The sequence below is a fragment of the Plecotus auritus genome (genome assembly GCF_963455305.1).
Source record: "Plecotus auritus genome assembly, chromosome: 5".
Lineage (NCBI taxonomy): Eukaryota > Metazoa > Chordata > Mammalia > Chiroptera > Vespertilionidae > Plecotus > Plecotus auritus.
In genome coordinates, this window is record NC_137776.1 from 71,140,447 (window position 1) to 71,166,861 (window position 26,415).

Sequence of the window (26,415 nt, forward strand, 5' to 3'; positions counted from 1 at the left end):
ATCTCTTTATATCATATGTACATATAGCATACTTCCTAGTTCTTATGCTATAATCATAACTATGCTTATATTAGGGATTTGAGCAGAAACCCTAAGGAAACGTCTCATGTAAACACACAACATAAAATTTATACTTATAGTTGCAAATCCATTGTGTTGGTAATTAGATATCCCAGATTCATATTCTAGGTCCTTTAAGTCATGAAATTTTGTCTCAGATCTGATGACATCTTCACAACACAGTATCTTGATGCTTATTAATTTAATTTCACTAAGCTTTTACGAGTAAGCACTACACTTTAATATAATCATTAGTGCAATCCAAACAAAAATTTGCTAAGTATGCTTAAATTGTGTTTTTGATAGTTGTTCACCATACACCATCAAAACTTAAAATTTTTATTTTAATTCAGTTCTATTAAAATATAAAGAAATCTGTACATATTAGTCATTTCTGTTTTTGTTTTGCAATAAAAATGTGTTCAATTAGCAAAATATAATGTTTTATGATTACAAACTATTTTACTTGATATTTATATGCAAAATATAATCCAAACTTTACTGGGAGAATTCTACTAGGCTAAAACACTTTAATGTGGAACACTTAAATAAACAATATTTGTTATTCAATATCATTTATGCTTTATACAGCACTATAAATTACTTTTTTTACTTTTTAGCTTGTGATATATAAAATACTAGAAGCCCAGCATGCGAAATTGCACAGCCCTGCCCTCGCACACTGTTCTTTAGTCTTTACAGCGTTAGGGCCACAGGCCTTTTATAATATAGACTAGAGGCCTGGTGCATGAAATTCATGCATGGGGGGGTGTCCCTCAGCCCAGCCTCCACCATCTCCAATCTGGGACCCCTCAAGGGATGTCTGACTGCCCGTTTAGGCAGTTGGACATCCCTCTCACAATCCAGGACTGCTGGCTCCCAACTGCTCGCCTGCCTGTCTGCCTGATTGCCCCTAACTGCTTCTGCCTGCCAGCCTGATCACCCCCTAATGACTACCCTGCCAGCCTTATTGATGCCTAACTGCTCCCCTGCCAGCCTGATTGCCCCTAATTGCCCTCCCCTGCAGGCCTGGTCACCCTTAAATGCCCTCCCCTGCAGGCCTGGTCCCCCCAACTGCTCTCCCCTGCAGGCCTGGGTCCCCCCCAACTGCCCTTCCCTGCAGGCCTGATCACCCCCAACAGCCCTCCCTTGCTGGCCATCTTGTGTCCACATGGGGGCAGCCATCTTTGACCACATGGGGGCAGCCATCTTTTGTGTTGGATTGATGTCAATTTGCATATTACTCTTTTATTAGATAGGATTGTACATATACATGCACATACACATCAAAATGATAATTCTTGACTTCAGCCATTGGTTATAGTCAATTTTTATTTTATTAAAATATTTCACTCTCTTTCCATATTAAATATACTCTTCTTTGAATGGGTACTAAAAAAATGTTTGTGCCCTGGCTGGTGTGGCTCAGTTGGTAGGAGTATCATCCTGTATACCAAAATGTGGTGGATTCAATTCCAGTTCAGGGCACAAACCTACGTTGTGCATTCGATCCTGGTCAGGTCAGGGTGCATACAGAGGCAACCCATGGATGTTTCTCTCTCACTTTAATCTCTCTCTCTCTCCCCTTTCATCTCTCTTAAAAAGAGAAATATTTGTCATATCTTTCACACAGAGATATAAAAAATAAAAAAATAATTTAGTGAGAACATTCCACAACCCAATTTGAAGCAGTCAAGACCAATCCAAGATCTTAAAGTAAGTTGATTTACTTAGTTCATATCATTTTCATGAGAGCTCAGAAATAGTATGTGCAAAGGAACCCTACTACCATAAATTGGAACATTGTGGAGGTTGTGACAGTTTATGGCTCAGAGCCTCTGAACAAAATGATTCACTTTTCAAAATAAAGGAGAAATGGGTCCTTTGACTTACTTTTCCCTTGAGTTAAGTATTTTATACTCTTGCTAAAAGACCCTGTGTAAAGAAAGATCACAACTTCCTTCAGTGTTCTTCCTCTCTCTCTCTCTCTCTCTCTCTCTCTCTCTCTCTCTCTCTCTCTCTCTTTCTCTTTCTTAAAATGCCTCCAAAGCAAAAAGAGAAAAGTTACTGTTGTGTTTTTTTCTTTACAGCATATTCAATTTCAAAAATTTTGGAACAGAATCCACGATGGAAAATGTTCAAACTTTATCCTCTTGATAGATACTAGATAGAAACTTCAGAATGAGATCAATATGTCCTCACATTTAAATAGAACATCCCATTAAATAGAGCCAGGCTGACAAGATTGGATTGCATATATAATCTTCTTTAAAAGAATTAATGCTTCCAAATGAATACGATAGATTAAAGTAGAAAATAATGTTCTCATTGCCAATCTATCATTTTAAAGTAATACCTAGGCAGTCCATCAGCATCAAGACGATAGAGACATCTGCTACACTTTTCTGACACAGCCTAATTTACATATTTGTAAATATTAAATATAAGTTTAGAAATTGATATTTCCTTTTTCTCATAAATGGTCATAAATCATTGATGGAATTTGAATATGCTTGCGATGAATTAATTCCTCCTCTTGTTCTCTTAGAAGCATAGCTACTTTTGTCCATATTTGTAACATTCTGTGCTATGATACAGAAATTCATGAAAAACAAGGATGTACATATTTTTCTTTTTTTTTGCCCTTCTCTCTAGTTACTAAGTATGTTGACTAAAATATTTTGTCCAGTTTTTAATGTAAGTGCATCAGTCAGGCACTGATTCATTTTCAGGTATCAGGTAAATGGCTATTTGTTCTGAAATGTTACTTATTTTCTCAACTTCAAGTTTATATGAGATGTGGGCATTACAATAGAATATATTAACAGTTAATTTTCTGAATGCTAAACTAGGCCTGACAAAAACAAACAATAAAAATAAATATTTTCTGGCTTTTGCTCATTGAGAACACTTGTTAACCAATATTTATTTTATCTGAGAAATTTTTTTGACACTATATTCCCTGATTGTTATTTGCTTATTCCTTATTGATTCTCTAGCTTACAATTGAATATATATCAATGCCATTTTAAAATGCATTTGTTAAGTAAATGGCAAATAAGATATAATAAAATATGAAGGTCAATTTGTAAAAGAGTATATTTCAAATGTTCATTTGTAGATGGCTATTTGTCACCAGGAACATATTTTTCTATAGAATATAGCTGTTAGGTTCCCAGGCTAACCCACAGATAAATCATACTATTTAATCAATGCTAATCATACTAGCCTTGGTTCTTGACAGCAGGACCCCTGCTACTTGGGGAACAGGAGAATGAGGAGGATAATGAAGATAATTACTCTCCCATCCATCCTTTCTTGGGTCCAAAACTGTTTAAATACCTTCTTAGAATATTTAATTTTTTAAAAATCACACTTTTATACCTCCCATTCTGCATATATCTCCAATTGGATATACACTTCCCTACTGATACCTAAGCACTTGGATATACTTTCCATTGCTAAAAATTTTAAGCTCTTACTATGTGAAAGAATAATTATAAATGCTTTAACGGTATTATTTTATTGTAACCACAACTCTGTGGTGTGGGTACTAAATTGACACCATTTTATAGATGAGGCAATAGAAGAGTGGGATTTAGTAATTTTTTTACACAATAAAAAATGACAGTGTTGGGTTCCAGCACATTCATTCCATCCCAAATCTCATCTCAGTATGGCCCATCACCCAGGTCTACTCTTCACAGTACTGGCCTCCTTTTCCCTTGCTCAGACCCTACCACCAAACTCCCCATCTGTTCACGCAGTTGATCTAAGTTAGGTCTTAGGAAGGAAGCCATAATTTTTATCTAATTATTATTGCCTCTTCCAAATTTCCTCAGAGAAATTTTAAAAGATAATGTTTCTGAATTAAATAAATATCTTATGGGGATAAATTCCATTGAAAAGAAAATGGAAGGAAAAATAACACCCTGTTTGGGTGGGAGGGGTGCTCTGGTTTTGAGCCCCTTTTGGGTACCTTGCTCCTTCTCATAGAGGTATCCCTTACTCACCTCATTTCTGTTAAAAAATAATCTTCCCTTTATAAAAATACCATCTAGACTGCAGTCATTCCAAAGATTTAATAAAGAAGCAACTTAAATCCTATCCAACAGAGAAATCAGATGTTACAATTTTTGTATGCATCTTTTCAACACCCCATCTCCTATATTTTAAAAATCAGTATACAACTAAGACACTAATACAGATTTCTCTCTTTTTTAAACTTAATATATAACATTGGCATTTTCTAGGTTTTCACCAAAATTTTATAGATGTAATGTAAAATAAATGAGCCATATCTCATCATATGGAAAACAGGTCTTAAATCTCTACTGATCATTTGTAAATGGGAGATTATAATTCAGGAACTGCCTTCCAAATATAATCTTTACCTCTTTGTCTTTCATATAAAGGTTGGATTTATAATGCAATTATATGTATTCAAAAATATGTAAGTGAAAAAGTTTATGTGGATTGTTAGGATAAATGAAACCCAAATAGATTGCTTTCAAACTTTAAATGAAAGCTGTGTGCTTTTACTCCCCTTATCTTAAATACTTTGAGATTTTAAAAACATATTGTTTGGTAGGAAACCTTTTACTCATTGGCACCTTTTATAAATGTCAATATATGAAAACAAGCCAATGGTGGGCTGATTCTGTAACCAAATATATTAAAAAATATCAACTTATTTACTACCACCATTAACCAGGCAGTTAATTTTCATTTTTATCAGACTTGAGCTAACAACATTCATTTAACAATAAAATATATTAATGATCAATCTTCCAGAATAATTCAGACTCTGATAATTCATATGGATGTGCTCTTCCTACTCTTTAACATATAACACTTTAATATTGGAATAAAAACTGCTGTGTGTGCAACTGTAATAGATAACAGCACCTGAAGAGGTAAGTACAACTTGGTAACTGGGGTTGACTAGATGTTCTGGTTTCATGTTTGATTAGTTTACAGTGACCTGTATCATTACCAGTCTCTGCCTGGATCAGTGGTTCTCAACTTTTCTAATGCCGCGACCCTTTAATACAGTTCCTCATGTTGTGGTGACCCCCTACCATAAAATTATTTTCGTTGCTACTTCATAACTGTAATTTTGCTACTGCTATGAATTGTAATGTAAATATGTGTTTTCCGATGGTCTTAGGCGACCCTGCTAGCGACCCACAGGTTGAGAACCGCTGCTGTAGAGCCTAACACCATCAGAAAACACAGATATTTACATTACGATTCATAACAGTAGCAAAATTACAGTTATGAAGTAGCAACGAAAATAATTTTATGGTTGGGAGTCACCACAACATGAGGAACTGTATTAAAGGGTCGCGGCATTAGAAAGGTTGAGAACCACTGGCCTGGATCTATATGAGCACTGGTAGTATGGAATCCACTGTTCAGATTCAGCTTCAGGATAATAATGCAGGCATTTTCTGCTTTAGCTCAGTAGAAAATTACTGCTTTAAAAATATAATTAAAACTATCAAATAAGCCTGTTTTTAGATCTGCACATTATACCAGTATTAGAAATTTGATCACCAAACATAGGAAACAGAAATTAAGAAACCAAATGTAATAGAAAAAAAGTACAAATAGAAAAATCCAGATTGTGAGTCTATAAAATGTGTTTCCAAGAAAGTCCATAGCAAAGATCAAGAAGACTCCAAATGCTTTCTTTCCATCTCTATTCATTTCTTTTGTGATATTAAAAAGTGGACAGTCACTTTTACAAGATCTTAGCCTTGATTTGAACTGACATCTTATAGCCAAGTACATTAAAATTTAGAAGACATTCCCAAGAGGACTACTTACAAGGGGTAATATATATGTATATTTCTGTGTCTACATCTCTGTATAAAGAAAAGTGGGTAGGTCAGCAAATATAGGGAAATATATTCATAACAATTAAATGCTTGCTTCTCTCACTAACCCCTTTTCTTTTATTGTCAAAGTATTTGCTTAAGAAAGCTGATTCAAAAAGCGGTAAATGAGCCTTGTTCCTTTGGTAGCTAGACTAGTTTAGCTTCTCTTGGTTATTACTAGTAAATAATTCTCCTCGGCAGTAGGAAAAAAATCCAGCCCAGTTTTACACATTCTAAATCAATCTCAGGTTTAAGAGAAGGTGCATGCAGGCTTAAAAGTTATTACAACTCCACTGTTTTCGCTGATAAATTACATGAATAACATTTGAGACAATGCATTGTTAAATATTTATGTCTACTACTATAGAACCAAGAAAAGCACAAGAACCCCTAGAAGAATAAATATATTTACCTAAATAAATTACTAAGACAAATATACTCCTATGTGCTCTGTACCAATAAACAGTAGGTATTCACTAAATTGTAGAATATAAATGGTTCATTTCCTCTAAATGTACACTGAAAGATCTATAACATGTTACACATTTCCTGTGCTTTGCATATATATTTCAATATTCATCATGAAAAGCCTTGCTTATGTGTCAATATACATTACTTTGCATATATTAAGAAGGGCTTTTTAAAAAAATTTAACATTACGGATGCTTTTTGTATGGGAGAAAGCTTAGGTCTTATTTCATGATTAACCCTTTCACGGCTCATCCTTTTTTCTCTACATGACATTTGCAAAAAATGAATTGCTTGCTTAGACACAGCTAACTAAATAAAAGCAGGCCAGAGCTGATAGTATGAAAAATGGATTTTCATTACTGTTTCATTGATTCTTGTAAATAAGGGCCTGAGGCCTGCTCTGAAAAGGCTGCAAACAGTAATAATTTAATCTGAGGTGACATAGACCAAAATGTATGTGGACAAAAATCATCCTTGAATATTAAACAACAGCCTCAAGACAGGGAAAAGTGTTGCAGGCGAATTTAAATGTATGCAGATCGGTGGGTAACATATTTAAAAACAGAAATTAAAGATTCCTGTCATAAATCACATTTGCTGCCATGGATATGCCTTGTTATGCTGGCGTTTAAGAAAACCTGAAAGGTTAAGGCAGTTGGTGCATTAAATCGTACAAGGATAATTAATACTTTTCTTGTGGCTATTTATAAGAAATGGAAAATATAGTCAGATCAGCTGTGGCACTGTAGTAATTTGAGGGGGGAGCAAAGAAAGCATGAGTCAATAGTTTTAACTGGACAAATGTCAAATGCTTAATGATGCAGTATCCCAATTTGGAAGCTGTTTGAAAGTTGTATATTTTTAATGAGATTAAAAATAGTTTGCTCTCATAGGACAAGTATCATTTGTTTGCCTCTCATCTTCTTCATATTTCCCAAGGGGAAACAAACAACAACGATGTCCACATGGAATTTGTTGCTATACCTCAGTCACCTATCCTGTAGATGGTATATGAAAACAAATACATTTTCTGGCACCAAGCATTTCACCAGGTCTCAGAAAACAGTAAGGGCATACATTTTTGGAAGGACTAAGTTACTTGTCTTATCAGGAATTGGATTAGTAACATCAGAGAATCCCCGCCCCGTCCCACTCACACACACATTGCTTCCCAAGAAAAAAAATCCGCCTTTGTGAGTCAATGAACTTAGATTTATGCCACCCCCCACACCCCCACCCCACCCCTGCCAACCACCAGAGCTTGTAGGTTTGTATATGCTGAACTGAAATCAGTGCTTCTTATTAGAATCCTGTATTAGGAAAGGGTCCCTTCACAGACAGAAGGCATATAGCACCCAATCCTCAGCATGTGAAAGGCCATTTATCTTTCAGGGAACTGCTACCTGTATAGTATTTCTTTGAGCTAAGTGTAAAGAATGGCCCGCCTTTAAAAAGGAAACTATTGTTAGGGGTAAAATAGTCTCACTACTATCAGTGTGTTATTTGTGCAAAATATAATCTAGTTTACAGGGTGTTTTGTTTTTTCACATTGGTTTTAAAATAACAGTGAGGTTTAAATATATCAAAAGTATAGCCCTATCATATTTCAGTACAAAATCTGTATGAGATAAATAAGGACATTTAACAATATATTGATATAGATTATATGGAGATACTTTTCTGGCTACAAAATCCATTAATATTATTATGATTGATTCCAGTCTAGGTACCTTTAACTGAAAGAGTACAATTGAAAATTTAATACAATGGGCTTTTAAATATCTTTTACATAAACAAGTAACATAACATTAGTTTTGGGGTTTTGGTAAGTTGTGTCATCACTAAGTGTTCCCTGTTGGCATGGGGAACCAAACAATCCATTGGGACTCTTATGGTTTTTTAAATAGGGTGAGTTTACCCATCATTGATAGCTAACACTGAAGGGAGGTGAGAAAACCGTTTTCATATTAACACTCCTGCTCAGTATTAAGGTCATTGGGCAGAGCATCATCCTATATAATAAAGAGGTAATATGCAAATAGTCATTACGCTGTGAGGGTAACTACCGATCAGCAGGGGGCAGGGCAGCGAGCAACAGTGCAGCAGAGAGCTACCAGCAGCGGTGGGCGGGGTGGCCAGCTGAGGCAAGCAGCAGCAAGCTACTCGTGCACAGATTTGTGCACAGGGCCACTACTCTTTCAATACAATTCCATAACTCAGAACTCACCCATACCTTTATTCTTATTGGTATTAAACCTGGTAAAACAAACAAACAAACAAACAAACAAACAAACAAAACACTCTATGATTATTCTGAGTGAATGAGACCTCCCTTGCTAACATCTGCAGGTTTGTAATTGCTTAAGTGCTCACCCCTCCCCTGTGACTCAGTATCCAGAGACATTGCCTCATAGGTAGCGGGTGGACATCAATACAGCTGGCCTGACAAATAGTCTGAGTAATGCCCCCATTGGCCAATAATCTTTCCAATTTGAGCAAAAATGGTGTGGCTTCTGAGGAATGAGACTGGTTTAATATCACAACAATCTTCCTGACTCAGCATGTAATCTCAGAGGATGTGACTTGGCAAGGTTGAAGACCTTCCTGCAGAGTGAAACTGATAAGGTCCTAGAAAGAATGGAACTCCTATCTTCACACACCAGCCTCAGAAACCATGGATAAAATACAATCTCTACTTAAAGTAAATTTGTCCAGGACAAGTGAATTAATGCTAGGGATTCAGTTATGATTTAAACAAAAATGTTTATCTTTGCTATATTTCTGTAGACTGGACCTTAACTCATTATAATCTTCGTTCATTATTAATGGTGTGATCACCAATCAGTTATCAACTTAAAAATTATTGAGCAACAAAGAAAAAAAGAGAAAGAACTCATGGACACTGACAACAGTGTGATGATTATTGGGGGGAAGAGGGGAGAGGTAGGAGAGGATGAAGGGGGGATAAATGATGACAGAAAACATTAAATAAAATTTAAAAAATTATTTGGCTGATTACTTGAAACTTAAATGTAAGGCTCTTTTCAGTTTTCAAAGTTCTCTTTTTGCTATTGGTATTAAACATACATTAACACATTTCTGTGGAAGCAGATATAACCCAGCTGTTAAGGATAAGATAGGGAAAACAGACTAAACATGAATTACAAGTGAGAATTTTTCTTGAAGAGAAAGCCTCTCTGTAAATCATGTTGCAAGGTGTTGATCTAGGGAATAACATTGTATGCTGTGCTATCACTTACTATTGCACAATAGCTAAAACATTTGCAAGATGTGAAATATTTCCTATGTAATAGTAGATTATTGTCTAGACTACTATTAAAGGTGGATTAGCAAGAACAGGGACACAACTTCAAAGTCGAGGAGCAAGTACTAGAGAAATAGATTTGCTTACAGGCAAACAAAATAATCTCTAAGACATGAAACCTATAGATATAAGAATAATTTTACCCCTAGCATGTAGCCCAATAGTTTCAATGTGAACTAAGAATTTAAAAAAGGGGCTCACCAGCTAAACAGAGTTAAAGGAGATAGAATAAAATGGAACTAATCATAGGCACTGATCTCTTAAGAGCTGTAATGTCTCCTGTGGGTCTGTTATTGCCTTCGTAATAAATATATCTACTGTGCATGAGCATTAACCTCTGCAAAAATATCAGGAAGTGTAGCACATGGACGTGTAAACATTAGTGGCAGCTGCACTGATATATAAGTGTACAATGAAATGACTCCAAAGTAGCTATAATGTCCTATCATGGCAGGCTTGGTGAATGCCAATACATTTACATGATCAAAGAGACAAATGAATTGGCTTTAAATGTAGCATTAGTTGTGAGCTTCATGATTCATCATAATTGACACTGCCTTCCAATGTCATGTAGAATGAAGTACATTAAAGCTATGGAGAGAGCTGCGCTTCAAGGTTTCCACACCGATCCGAGCATTAGTGGGAATAAATAGTACCATTTTAGAGAATTACAAAGATATATATTTTTTTATATCTTCACTCAAAGCAAACTTAAGGGGGAAATGTAGCATTTTACCAGCACAAAAACTCATGGTATCTATTTTGAGCAATCATTGGTTATAAGGCTCATTTAATAAACAGAAAACAACATGCAGAAGAAGGTGGTTGAAATGTTTCCTTTAGCCTAGGTTCTGAAATAAAATTTCTCTGCTATACCACTAATAAATAACCAAATGATCTTGAACATCACCTATGCATACTTTTCAACTGAGTAATTCCACTTCTAAAAACACAGGATTTTTATATCATGTATAAAGGCCATCTGAGTTATTTGTAATGAAGAATAATTAGAATCCCTACTATATCCAACAGAGGAATGAATCCACATTTAAAGTATCATCAGTTCTGTCTTAGCTGGCTTGGCTCAGTGGATAGAGTGTCGGCCTGTGGACTGAAGGGTTCCAGGTTTGATTCCTGTCACAGGCACATGCCTGGATTGCAGCTCAATCCCCAATAGGGGGCGTGCAGGAGGCAGCTGATCAATGATTCTCTCTCATCATTGATGTTTCTCTCTCTCTCTCTCCCTCTCCCTTCCTCTCTGAAATCAATACAAATATATTAAAATAAATAAATAAATAAATAAATAAATAAATAAAGTATCATCAGTTCTAATATTTTGAATTTTCAAAGAATATTTAATGACTTAAAGATATACTTTGAAATAGAAAAATGAATAAGAACAAGATATACAATTGTATTGATAATTTTGTAGAGTAATTTGTATCCATATTAAAAGTATTGGAAGGAAATACACACAAAATATTAAAAATTGCCTTCAAGTATTTGGAATTTTTTCTGTTAACTTTTCAACATCTTCCAAGTTTTTAGTAATTATTACTTGTATAATCAGAAAAATAATTTATCATAAATATTTGGTAAATAAGAAAAAAATTGAAGAACTTATCCCATAAAGTAGCAATGAAAAGCCCTTTCAAGGTGACTAGGATCTATTTTCTATCAATCTTCAGATCAATGACATTGATTTTCTCTCTTTTAAAGCAGAGCTTTATTAAATAGTTCTCTTAGAGCTTCCAATTTCTATGTAGTGATCATGAAAACTAAGGAGAGATTTTCCAATATGAGATTATCACTAAAATACCTTTTAGAATGCAGGAATCTTCTCCTTTATTAAATCACCCTAATAAATATTCATTCAAATCCACTTTACTCCAAGTGGCTCTGTCAGCTAAATAAACATATAAACATTACATAAGTCACATTTCTTGAACTTAAATTTGCCTCTTCTTTGCCTTTTATACCACTCATTTGGGCAAATAGACAATACATGCAGATTTGCCTTCTGAACATCAGTTAACTAATTAGGGTTTTAACACATTACTCGGGATTGAAATCCACTACATGCTGCAGACTTAAAAGCAACAAATCTTTCTTGGGGAGTCTCCTCAAATGCTACCAGCCATGCCTTAGCCATTGTGGCTCAATGAGTAGAGCATCAGCTGGTGCACTGAAGGATTCTGGTGAAGGGCAGGTACCTGGGCTGCAGGTTTGATCCCAGCCAGGTCAGGGTGCATGTGGGAAGCAACCAATCTATGTGTGTCTCTCTATTAATATCTCTCTCTCTCTCTCTCTCTCTCTCTCTCTCTCTCTCTCTCTTCCCTTCTTCCTCCCTCCCTTCCACTCTCTCTAAAAAAATCAATGGAAAAAAATATCCTAGGGTGAGGATTAACAACAAGTCTAATTATAAACTGAGTAGCCTAAGTATAAACCTGGATACTATTAGTGACTCATCCTACCTACTCTCACAAACATCAGTTTCCCAGACCCATAGATTTACCACCTTTATAGGTCTTTTTTTTTTATTTCTTTATTGATGAAGGTATTACATACGTGTCCTTATCCCCCCCATTACTCCCTCATCCTCCCCCACTCATGCCCTCACCCCCTGTTGTCTGTGTCCATTGGTTAGGCTTATATGCATGCATACAAGTCCTTTGGTTGATCTCTCCCCCTTACCCCAACCCTCTCCTACCTTCCCTCTGAGGTTTGACGGTCTGATGGATGTTTCTCTGTCTCTGGATCTGTTTTTGTTCATCAGTTTATATTGTTCATTATATTCCATAAATGAGTGAGATCATGTGGTATTTATTTTTCTCTGACTGGCTTACTTCACTTAGCATAATGCTCTCCAGTTTCATCCATGCTGTTGTAAATGGTAAGAACTCCTTTTTAACCACAGCATAGTATTCCATTGTGTAGATGTACCACAGTTTTTTAATCCACTCATCTGCTGATGGGCACTTAGGCTGTTTCCAAATCTTAGCTATGGTGAATTGGTTTTTATTCCATTCACTGCCCTCAGTTATTTCTACTGTTGTCTTACTCCAAGCTACCATCATCCATCACCTGGCCTCCTAATAGTTTTGCTAATATACAGAGGAACACTTTTGTTTTTGCCAATCCATTCTCACATTGCAGACAGAGTTTCATTTCTAGAAGCCTAATCTTGTCATGTCAGTCCTCTTTCACTTAAACCCAAAAGCTTTGGCACAGCACTGACGTCTCTACATGGTCTTTTCTCTGCTCTGCTCCCCTTTTGATCTCATCTTTCTCCATATCCCTCTTTCCCTTCACATGTTCACATTGCTTTAGCCACTGTTAAGTTTCTACCATGCTGCCTCTTACCTCCTGGTTTGGGCACATGCCTTTCCTTCTGCATGTATTCCCTTCTTCTCCATGTAGAGCCCCCCAAAGCACTTCTTCAACTGGATAAGCCCTGAGTAATTCTCACTTATCACTAAGGTCTTGTCCTCTGGATTTCGTTAGGTGTCCTACATTCATGCTTCCACTTCATCCTCTCCTACTTTGAATGTGAGACTTATCCCATTGTCCTGCAATTGTGGAGTAATTATTTGTTTCTTCATTGAACAACATGCTCTTTGAGGGCAAAGGTAATCTGTTATATTCAATCTTATATCTTCAGTTCCTAGCTACACTACAAACAAAGTAGGTATTTGATACTTTAATGTATAAATAAATAAAATAAGTATTAGTATTTTTAATTTAATAAGTAAAAAAAAAAAAGTAATTCTTAGCCTTAAGACTATTCTCACAATTAGGTCTTCTAGATGCTGAATACTCATAATGATGATGATGGCTAAGATTTCATGATGCTTATAGTGAATCATGTTTTGTTCTAAATACTCAACATTTACTACTTCATTTGATTCTTTTAGCAACCCCATAAGGAGGTGTTATTATTATCATTTTATACATGAGGCTACTGAGGCACTGAAAGTTTTAATTTTTCTCAAGGTCACAGTGATAGTAATGGTTTATATTGGGGTTCCGTGGCTACAGTAATATATAAACCTAACATTTTGAAAGAATGTCTACAGATAATATCTAAAAAATATACCTATAGTAACAACCCACTGCAGTCTCAGGTCAGTGGTGAGTTTGTGGTGAGGTGGGAAACTCTCTTCCACACAGTAATTCGTAAAACCAGGCTGATAAAAGTTATGTCAAAATTGAACACATGTTTTCCAAGATCATCTTAAAAGATGACATGCATTCAATGCAAGGAGAAGGCTGTATGGGACTGACCAGGATGTTGCATATCACTTCATTTTATTGTCAAGAATGCAGATATATAATAATCCTAACAGCAAGAAATGCTAAGAAATAAGCTCAGAGGGAAAAAAAAAATAGATATTTTTGGTGAATGGTTTGCAGTTTCTACCACAAGGGCTGAGGCTGGGCTTGAACCCAGACAGTATGACACCAGAGACTAATTCTTAAGACTATTAAACCTTCTCCAACAGGAATGTTCCATGCCTATTTATTCCATATCCTAATTATAGGTATTCATTGTCTTATAATGATACATGTTTTCTGCCCAACATATATAGATTGTATGTATTTTTTAGTGTTTGAGATCAATTTGACAGCCTTTTGTTCTTTATATGTTTACATAGCAAGTACATGCCATACTTTGTGCTGAATATCTAATGAAAAGGATTGGTAATGTCATTGATTCTTTTAGCAACCCCATAAGGAGGTGTTATTATTTTATCCGCACCCTGGGTAACTATATGTTTGAAACTATATGAATAATTATATACTGAGTGGCCAGATTATTATGACCACCCCATCAGTACTTCGTTGGGCTACCTTTTGCCTTCAATACTGCGGCGATTCTTCTTGGCATTGACTCCATGAGATGTTGAAAGGTGATGCGAGGAATCTGACACCATGCCTGATGAATAGCACTGTCCAGTTCTGTGAGATTTGATGGTTGTGGAACCAGCTGCCTGATGGCTCTTTTAACTTCGTCCCACAAATGCTCAATTGGATTGAGATATGGTGATTATGGGGGCCACCTAAGCAAGGTAAAGTCTCCCTCATGTTCTTAAAACCACTCCTGCACAATATGAGCACCATGGCATGGCGAATTGTCTTGTTGGAAGAAGCCATCTCCATTGGGATATGCCATCAACATGATAGGATGAACTTGATCAGCAATGATACTTAGGTATGTTGTGCTATTCAGACGTTGTTCCACATGAATTAAAGGGCCCAAATCATGCCAGGAAAACATGCCCCAAACCATAACACTGCCCCCACCAGCTTGAAGGGTTGTACTCATGCATGTGGGGTGCATGCTTTCATGCTGTTTCCATGAAATTCTCACTCTGCCATCTGCATGATGCAACTGGAAACGTGATTCATCGGACCACATGACTTTTTTCCAATGCTCAACTGTCCAATCCTTGTGTTCCTATGTGAATTGGAGACATTTTATCTTGGTAACTGCAGACAGCAAAGGTGTTCAAACAGGCCTTTGGCTTCCATATCCCATACGATGCAGTAATTTGCCTACAAACGTCAGGTGGTCATAATAATCTGGCCACTGTATATTTAACTATAGAATTTTCTGTTCCTCTAAGTATAGTTGTCTGAATTTAAGAAAAAAAAATAAGTTGGCCAAATTTAATAACATTTATTTAACCCCTACAAATGATGGTTTAAGGGCCAGATCCATGGGAAAACTTTATTAGTTACATAAAAGTTAACCAATATTAGTTGAATGAAATCTGAGGGATGTTTTCCTTGGGGCACCACAAATGGCAAAGATTGTCAGAAAGAAAGGGGGAGGGGAAAGCACAAGGGACAGATGTCTGGCATATAAAGTGGAATACCAAAGGCATTATATGAAGATGGGAATTCATTTAATTTTGTCAGTTATGAGCCACTTAAAACTTGAAAAAAATATGTCAGTCTAAAATATTTCTCTGACAAGCTTGCTTTTTGGGATAAACAGATGATTGAAGAAATTAATTTTTCCTGCCATATTTTTTTAATCAGAAAGGTAGAAGTATGGCTTTCTAATCTGGACTGCTTAATATACTGGTTAAATGAATGCCTCCAAAACATTGTTTAAAACAATTATTTTTATTTTAGTCATAATTTTGTAGATAAGGGTCAAGAATTTGGGAGGTACTTACTGAGCTCTTCTTGCTTGGGTCATTCGAGAAATTGTAGTCAGGTGTTTGATTAGGAGGGCAGTCATTGGAAGGCTCTACTGGGTTGCCTCACTCACATGGCTTGGCCCTGGACTTGGAATGCCCAGAGGGAATCTTTTTAAGGCAACTGCCTTTCCTGGCACAAAATACTTCTTTTAGGGAACCTGACTATTTTGTAAAAGATCTTAATGTTTTAGGTATTTATTTTTTTTTCTACTCAGATAGTGCTCCCTAAAAGCAAATAAAGTAGTTTTTGCTACTATAACCCAGCTTCTCCTTACTATATACTCTTTTACATGGATGCCCTTTCTAGGTGTCCAATAAATTAGTTCCATGGTTCTCTACCAGATCACTTTTAAAATCCCGAAGGACTGACCTTACCCCAGGCCATATATATTAGAATCTAGGGATAAGAAACAGGCATCGGTGTTATTAAAAAAAAAAAGTCCCCACAGAATTCCAGTGGTAGTCCATGTTGAAAATCACTGCCATAATCCATAAACTACATGCAAATTAGAAGTAGTTGTACACCTGATCCGTTCCATTTATTTCTCAGGGGGGGAAAATTAAAGCCCAGAGAAGAGAAATGGGTCACCCAAGAATATGGAATCAATAATTATAACAGCCTTGTCTCAGAAGAAATAGGAAAGGGGGTCACCATGCTTGCAGCCATAGCAGTCAGTGCTGAGTCGCCACAGCAACCCAGAGCTGACTGCAGGACAGACTTCCAGTTGGTCAAGCCTCCCAGTCATTGTGGATGTGAGGGACCCAGGGTTTTTATATATTAGGATTTCCTTTCTGCTCTTATTTTCTTTTATAGCATTTTTAATATGAAGGTTTGGGAAACACTGTAAAATTTTAAAGAAGCAAGTTACCAATAAATCCATGTCACTACACAATGCCTGCCACTTATATTCAACCCTTTACTTAATAATTGTTGGGTGAAAGAATATTGAAATTATCTTGAATAAGAAGAGACATATAGTTTTTCTCCCCTCACTCTTGGCTCAAATAATTCCAATATTTGATGACAAACTCATTTTTTGATTAGTGATAATTATTAAATAATTATGCACAATATTTAATTCATTTACTGTAAGTTAGTCATTGCCTTTTGGTTTACTTATCTTCCTGGCTGCTAGTACAACATTTTTTATCATTAAATTTTAAATATTTTGATTAAAATAGATTTAGTTATGTCTTCAATTTTCTTGTTCTTAATACTTGTTGAAATGTATCAATCTGTAACTTTGGATTTTTTGCCATCCCAACAATACTTTTCTTGAAAAAAAAATTTATGTAATTATTGCTCCTGATTGTTCTTACTTGGGCTATTGTCTTATATTTCCTCTTTCTGTATTTAATTTTTCCCTTTTATTTTTTTACACTGTTTCATCTGAGTCTTGGTTGAATTCCTTAGATTTGGTATCTAAAAATCAGTTTTCTAATGCATCTTATTTGTTGTTTTTGAAATGCATCTACTTTTTTTTTTAAATATATTTTTATTGATATTTTACAGAGAGGAAGGGAGAGGGATAGAGAGCTAGAAACATCGATGAGAGAGAAACATTGATCAGCTGCTTCCTGCACACCTCCCACTGGGGATGTGCCCCCAACCAAGGTACATGCCCTTGACCGGAATCGAACCCGGTACCCTTCAGTCCGCAGGCCGATGCTCTATCCACTGAGCCAAACTGGTTTCGGCAAAATGCATCTACTTTTAATTAAGCAATCATATTTTTTTCTCATGCAATACTTTGTGATTTCAAATTGTTCCTGTTTTGCATTTCCTTCCTCCATGTAAATAGATAACATACTAGTATTCTATCAAATCTTAATGAGATCTCATAAATCAGAAAGTTTCTAATAGTATGTTGTTGTTGTTTTATTCTGTTGTGTTTTTTATAGTTTTGTTTTGTTTTTACAGTATATCTACTTTGTTGAATCAATTCCTCTAAGCATTCAGGAATGTCTTTTTGTTTTGACATAATGTATCTTTTTATAGAACTGGTAGTATTTTTTTCTCCTGTACTCAGAAACTTTCTGTTTGTTCTGGCTGCTAGAGAAGGAAGAAACCCTGCCATATTGGGTTTCTAAAATGTTCATTGAGACCACATCCTGTTTCTTTCCCTCACACAGACTGTGAACGAATTTCTCTCAGCATTTTCTCCACTCAGATCCTGGCCGCATTGCTCCTTCGGGGAAACTTTGACGGTGGGAGAGGGTCAAAATTCTGACTCCAATTCCCTCTTGTGTAACAATGGTGAAGAAGAAGGGGTAGATGAGTATTGCTAAATAACATTTGTTGACTGCTTACCATGGACTAGCCACTAGGCTGAGCATTTGCCCTGTAATTTAAATAACAACCCCTTTCCGTTTTACATATGAGAACACCAAGAGATAGGGAGTTTTAATACTTTCTCCTAAGACCATCCAACTATTAAATAAAAAGTATGGACTGAACCAATGTTCTTACTCAATTCACCATTTCCCCCGCTTTATTATTTAATTAAAATATTTTGAGCCCTAGATGGTTTGGCTCAGTGGATAGAGCGTTGGCCTGGGGACTGAAGGGTCCAGGGTGTGATTCCTGTCAAAGGGCATATACCCGGGTTGCTGGCTCAATCCCCAGTAGGGGATGTGCAGGAGGCAGCCAATCATTGATTCTCTCTCACCATTGATGTTTCTATCTCTCCCTCTTCCTTCCTCTCTCTAAAAAACAATAAAAATATTTTGAAGTTGAGGGCCTGAGGCTATCAACCTTCCTCTTTTTCTCACCAATAAAATATCTCCCCACACACACTTTATATCCTGCTACCCATTTCCATGGATCTCAGAAGACTAAAGGTAAAGGGCTAAGTTCACAAAAATCAACTTTCCCAGGGTGCACAAAAGAATGGCCTATTACCAGCTTATCTGAATTCTCAGTCAGAGAGCTTTGCCCTTTTTTAACAATGTAGGACACTTGAATTCCAGACATTCTAAAAGGCATGACTTCCAAAAATACAGTTCCCTTAAAAAATCTTGATGAAAAAATATTTAAGGCATCTAACTTAAAGACTGACTAGGTAAAATCTTTATTTCAGTGGCCTCAAAAACTTAGCTATGAAGCATGATTCCACCAGCTTAACGTCATTAAGTGACATTAGTACTGTTTTCAAAGGATTTTGGGTACTTGCCTATTGACGGCCATGTAACTAATATGGCCTCAATCCATCTCAGGACAATTGGATTATTGCAAAATTTAGAAAGCAGCCAATCACAAAGCATTCGTTACTCAGCACACTAATATATAGTGGCTTCATCAAGGTTTCTGGAATAATTAATAAAAACTGTTAGCCAAGTGGGACATAACAAACTAGAAAAGAAGCTGGAAATTGCAATAAGAAGGAAGGTCGTAGGCAAGTTTGAGAGGCTCATTGAGAAAATATTTGACCCAGAGTACTTGTTTTATATGACCATCAACACCTACCTGAGTGCTTTGACCATAGGAACTGCTTAGTTAACACTTTTCCAAGGGGTGACAAAGTAGCACTATAATCAGTGTCTGGAGAAAGATAATTAAGACAGAATGTTGCATTGATTTTTCAATTACCATCTACTTGCATCTGGGAAGATGCAAGTATAATGTCACCAAAATTGTATGTTGGCATTTAAACTCCCCATGACACACACATAGGGTTTTCGCCTAAATAAAACTTAAGCACCCTTGTTACATATATTAAAATCATGCCCTTCAAAAAATCAGATTTGAGGGAGCAGAGGCAGTGGGAGCCTGGAAGCCTGTGAGCTGGCCAGGAGCAAGTCAGCTTCCAAACAGTTTAATAATGAGGTTCTGAGGGCCCACAGGCCTACCCCAGCAGCATGGCGCACCCCTGCGGAAGCTCTGCAAGGAGCTCATCCAGGAGGCTCAGCAATAATCAGAGGCCCTGGACAGCATGAAGACCCTCAAGCACACCCCGGAGTCCAGTCCCAGCCAGTGCAGAGAGAACCTGGCCTGGGCATCCTACGGTCGGATAGGAAAGGAGGTGGCTGATAGATGGTACAATGTAATTAAGAATTGCAACTTCCAGCAGCCTGGCTTCAACTCTGAGACTGGACACTTCAGTCCCTGGTATGGAAAAATACAAAGAGGATGGGAGTAGAGGGAGCATCTGCAAGTGATGGGTCTTCCTTTGTGGTGACTGGACGTTTCCCAGCAGGGAACATCCTCAACCAGGGCTTCTTTGAAGAAAATGTCCTGCCTCCAAAGAAGTAGCTTGCCAAATGTAAAGGGCAGCTAGAAGACCTAGAACATTGATATGAAAAGTGTATAGAACAACAAAAACCCGGGTGTGTGTGTCTCTTTGTGGGTGTATATGCTTGTGTGTGATGTTTTATACACACACTTGGGTATACAGTTTGGCATGAACTAATTCTTATCAAAGGAATGAGCCAATGAAGCCTTTACTCTGATGGCTAGACCACAATTATTTGGACTTGGGGGAAAATCAATTTTTAAACTTCTTTTGCTATTTTTTAAAGCAAACTTTTTCTCTTTTTTTGTACTTTTCTTACTTGTAATATTCATCCATGGACTTTTTGTATTCCAAATGCTTGTGATGTTGAGAAATGAAATTCATTTCCTGTGATCTTCCTGCACTATAATCTACTAGTGGTAGATATTTAAGTATATTAAAGCCACATTTAAATGTGACAAAAGATTAGATTTGAAAATGTTTGGGAAATAAAAGTGGTAAAAAAGTATAATTGCAGAACCTTCAGAATTAAAACATAAAGAAGTATGGCCTCTCCATTTTTGTTACCCCAACATATCACAGAACACAGTTCCTGGCCTACCCTAGGTCCCACATAAAAAACCCTCAATAAATGTTTGTGGGAATGAACTAGGGCTTTTTTAGTAAACAAGTTAATACCTTTATTGTATTATAGTTTATGTGCACTATAGTTGAAAGCCTACTTCAGATAAAGATATAAGGAGACCATACAAAAATGAAAACATTATATATTTCTGAGCTTTAAATGATGTATTTTTACTAAAAAAATAAAAATTATTCCTGAAAGTATACAGAAGAGTCAATTTGATAATTATATTGAAGACTAGAGGCCTGGTGCATGAGGGCAGGAGGTTACCCGGCAATCAGGGGAAGGCGATGCCCCCATCACACCTCTGCTGCTGCCATTGCCAGCAGCGCAAGCCTCAGCCAGCCCTGGTTACCTGAGCCTTGGGCGGCCCTGGGCTGCTGGGCAGCTGCCATTCAAGGCTTGCCTGTGCCTCACGCCGGCCCTGGGTGGCTGGGGGGCTGAGGGTGGGTCCAGCTGCACCGTGTGCCTGCTGCCCCCCTGGCTGGGACTCTGGGGGGGGGGCTGAAGAGACTGGGGGCCACCATCTTGTGGCTATTGGCACCACCATTTTTGTGATAGCATGATAGTCAATTTGCATATCCCATCTTTATTAGATAAGATGTCCAAGAAATGTTCCGTATTCTATATATTTATATATGCTTCATAGATTGAATGATGAAAAAAAATAATGAATAATCATTAATTCATTGAACATATATTTCTTATTATAAAATAATGTCATAGGTATATTAATTCCAAAATTAAGACATTCCTCTAACACACAGAGAACAAGCATGTATTGTAACTGCCATTTACCAGTGTCGCCGATGCTTTAGTTTAGGGGTGTTCAATAAATGCATGTTTTGGGGGTTATTTTTAATAACCTTAATGTTCACTATGAGAAAGGATTTTTGAGTGTGATGGTATGGTTTCAGTTCTCTGGCTTCCACTTAGCAGTGTGATCTTAGAGATGTCATTCAAGTTCTCTAAATCTGAATTTCCTCTTCTCTGGTCTGGGGACAATAATTATGCCTACCTCACACTTTCAGTGTGAGGATCAAATTAAATCATGAATAGAGAAAGAAACCAGAAAGAGTTAACCAAGTGTAGATAAAGGTATAGCCTTATAAGTTTCTTTCAGAATTGTTCGAATTTTAGCAAGTTCTCATCTTAATTGGATATGACACAGCACATGAGTACAATTGAATGCTACTGTGGGATTGATTGTCCATCTCTGCCTCCTCCTATAATCAAATGTTCACCTGCATCGGCAATATTCAATTATTGAATGCCTTTTATATGCCAAGCAAAGTGGGGATGAAAATAAGGAGCGTTTTCCTCTTAGTACATGTAGTCTAGTAAGAGAGGGACATGTAAAAAAGTTAATGTACATAAATGCTAAAATATTTTCATGCACAATGTGTTAGACATTTTAGGTGTGGTAGGATGGCATTTCACTTATCTTATGACTAGAGAAGCTCCCTGAAAATGACAGCTGCATTGAATCACTAATAGAGTTATAGCAAAGACTGGTAGGAAGGGTTTTCTGGGAAGCAGGTATAATAAGAACCCAGACATAAAAATTTGGCCAAGTAGAGTGGAAATGAAGCTACAAATAGTTATTTATTATGTGAAAACAAAGGAGAAACAGAAACTAGTCAAAAATAAGGCTGGAAAGCAAGAGGGGCACTAAGTCACGAGGGCCCTGTTGAGCTTACATTGTGACTTGTGCAGGTGAAAGCATGATCTACTGGGATTAGAGTATTGGCTTGATCCCCAAGTTAACTGCTGTGAAATACATAAAAAAAAAAAAAAAAACACCAAAAATTGGCCAGAGCAAATAAAAGATAGTACTATCATGACTAAAACTGTGGTCTCTGTGTTGATCATGTAAGTTCAAATCCTAACCCCAACACTTGCTGGTTAGGAAATTTGGAGGCAATTTAACCCATAGGAGCATTAGTTTCAGTATTTGAAAACAACATATAATAGTTAATATTATCTATCTCTGATTCAGTTCCACGAAGAGTAAATAAGCTAATATATTAAAGCCTCATAATACTCAGTAAATGCTAGTATTATTGATGCTGTCTTTAAGCCAAAGCAAGGGAGTTCTCTCAGTTAGAAGATGAACACAGCAGTTCAGTTAAGAGATAAAGCTCTAAATTAGTAAAAAATAAAAATAAAAAATTACAAAAGGAAGAAAATGTCTGGTACTTGGTGTCTGGCAAATAGCAGGAATTCAATGTATGTTGAATAATATGTAATAGATATAATATTAGGTATGAGTCAATCATATCACATAGTTATAAACATATAATTAGTGTTTCTTTGTAATTTAAAAATAGCTGCACAATTGTCCCATAATGAAAGAAAACAAACAAAAAAAAATGATCAGCTTTAATTTCTGTTTTCTCCCATGAATTGACTGGTTGTGAAGGCATCAGAAAGCTTTCGCTTCACTGTGTTTACTGTGATTAGTGTAAGATTTAAAAAGTAAAGAAGAAAGAGGTTAAAAACCATTAAACTTTATATGGTACATTTAAGTTATGCACTCAATTAACAGGATTAGAGAAACCCTATGACTACTTGGTGGAATCTCTTCTTCTTACCTCTGAATGACAAAGTAACTCATCATAGGAAGCTGCCTTAGGGGCAGCACTGCTGGAGGAAGGGAGAAGTTCCCCAAGCACACCAGCAGGGTATTTCCCTCAGTAAATTTACTGTATTTTTAGATGTAGGGCAGATGATTGACACTTTTTAGAACTACATTTATATAAATAATTCCGATAGTATGGGTTCTCTTTGCTCTCATGTTTCCCATAAATCAACTTTTTAACACATTGGCTATGTATATTCCTCATATAGTGAAGCACTATAATTTATTGTTAAAATAATGTAAGGATTTGCCATATTAAAGCACGAGTCAGAGATAAAGAGATAGTCTGTCCTTTGAGTTGACTACATAATTGGAGTGGGGCAATGTCCCTTATAGTGAATTCTTAGAAGGCAAAAGTTATGTTTAATAGCCTTCATATTTATCTCTATTGGATGTCGGCAATATTAGATACTCAGTCAAGATCTGACAAAGGAATGATTGTGACTTAATGGAGAGAGTGATATATAGAAGTAGAGGTACAAAAGATACAAACGAGTTTCAAGTAGGGAGATTATAAACGTTTTAGTAAAGAAATGGCACATTAGCTGAGCTTCTATTGAAGAGGAATTCAGCAGGGGAACTGTATGGAGAGAGAACATACCAGACTGGCACACAGAACCATCCAAGCAGCAGGATTAAACATGTCATAATGTTCAGGTATTGGTAGCACAAAGGGGAGTTGGAAGAAAGATGTGGAAAAGGGACTTGATAATGTAGACAGAGATCAAGTTGTGCGTGGTCTTTTAAAAAAGACTAAAAGGACTGGACATTTTTCTGTTGTCAAAGAAAGCTGTGTTTTGGAGAGGGGCAGACCATCATCTCATTTAAGATGACTTCCCTTAGAATAACTTATTGATCCTGTATAGGAGCAAAGAATAGTTTTGGAATGAAAAGTTCTCTATTATACAACACACAAACACATATACACACTCACCCACACACACCCTAACACACACCTGCAATATGAAAGTGGTTCCGAAGTAAATCAACTGAATAGCATAGAATAGAATTTATAAATTTGAAAACCTAAACCAACATTGGTTAGATGACATATTTTCACTCTATAACATAAAGGCAATGCTCAACTTTTCAACTTTTTGTTTCTGTTTTTACCACAGCACAAAGGCTCTGGATGACATAATTCCAGGAAAGATTCTCCTATGGGTGAGTTATGGATAATCATCAACGACTTTTTATAATAATGCCATAATTGTCATTTCCCTTCCATAAAGTGGAAGCAAGTAAATTAGAGGAGATTACTATAGAGATAGCCTTGTATTGTTTCTAGATTTTTGTCTTCAATATAAACAAATGGTCATATAAATATTAGTAGGAAAAAAATTATCTGTATTTCATAGCTGAATGGAAAGCACCATTCATTGTCCCTTACCTGGGAACCATTGCCTTACATTACTAAAATGAAAAAACAAACAAACATATTTTAGGGGAAACCCAACTTCTCTTTTTATTTGGTTACTGAAAGAAATCCTATGTCCTGAAAGCACTAACCTACATTTTAAGAGCAATCACAATAACATTTTCAGGGTCCTTATACAAACTCATGGATTCTTCAATCAAGTACAGTCATGTTGAACTAATGTTTTTTGGTCTAAGTTGGTAGATATAAAAATTATCAAAATTAAAATACCTAGAATAAGCATGATATTATCAATAATTTTGCCTCATGGTATTTTTCTGGTTTTCTGAAAATAAGTAGAGTGATTTTTTTTTTCCAAGGGGGGAGGAGACAAAAAAAAAGTATGGAGCCAAAAGCCTTATTTGCTGTGAAAATTGCAAATGTTTGCCTGGAGCAAATATGTGAAAATTTGCAATTTGTTGTAGGTGTGGAAGTTTGCTATTTTTCACATTGGAAGAACTGTTCTGTGTAGTTTGTTTTTTTCCCGCTGGATGTGTGATTCTTGGAGAAATTCTGAGATCAATGCATTTTGATGCCAAAGATGGTAAGGTGAACAATTCTTCTCAACAATAGCTCAAAATCCTGCTATATACCTCAACAAAAATGCTTTTTTTCCAAAGTTGAATAGTAGCACTTTTAGAAGAAAGAACAGTCTTAATTGTGTATTGAACTTTCATCTACTACAAAAATTCTTTACTGTCATAATATAATACTTTTATGTGAGAGCATATTGATATCTAAAATTAAAGAGAGGGAGAGCAGGTGGATAAAAAAAATCATTCAAACTTTGATCACATGAATAATGAATAAAGAACCTAAAATTCTGATGTCAATCTTACATATATGAAATTAAACTCTGACATCATATTGAATTGAATTTATTTACTAGCACAAATATTTAACAATTCCAAAATTATGTAATAGTAAAAACTTCTAGTTATGTATAACACACATTTCATTTAAAATTGAAGGTATATATATTCTTGGAAAAAGAAAATGAAGGAATACTATAGTTTCTTCTAGGCATTGTGATTCTATGACATCTATGTCCCTTCTGACTTTTCCTAAGGAAAATTGTGAAATACTGCATTTTGATTGTCTCTTGCAACCACTCCCTAGGTGATGCCTGCCCACATTAGCTACTGAGAAGAAATGACAGGTCAATACTTCTCCTCCTTCACACAGTAAATTTCTTGTCCGATTTCTCATGCCATCAGGGACACCTTCCTTTTAAATTCTAAAATTATAATTTGCTTCTTTCACTAAGTAACCTGTGCTTTAACAGATTTCCCAAAGCTCTCCTTTTCTTCATAGGTAACATGTGCCTTGTAGAATTCTTCCAAAAGAAATGTAGCACATTATATTTCTCTGGGTTAATGGAATTCTCTACTATGCAGCAAGACTAAATGGTTTGTTTTATACTTCCATGATTAATCTATTCTATGAAAGTATGCTTTAATTAACAATATAATATGTATTTAAGATTATAAAAGGCCAGCTTACCATTTGAATTAATGCATTGGTTGCCTTTCGCTTTTCAAGTGTCAAAATCA

At 36.1% G+C, this 26,415-nt stretch overlaps 1 pseudogene across 1 annotated transcript in view; it reads left to right on the forward strand.

Annotated features, from left to right (window-relative positions):
• The window catches only part of LOC308248233 (Golgi-associated plant pathogenesis-related protein 1-like), a 45,173-nt pseudogene extending 24,974 nt beyond the window's left edge, over window positions 1–20,199 (forward strand). The window contains exon 3 of the transcript in view: window positions 19,697–20,199. The product of the transcript in view is annotated as a Golgi-associated plant pathogenesis-related protein 1-like (transcript). The remainder of the gene's footprint in view (window positions 1–19,696) is intronic.
• The last annotated feature ends 6,216 nt before the right edge of the window (window positions 20,200–26,415 follow it).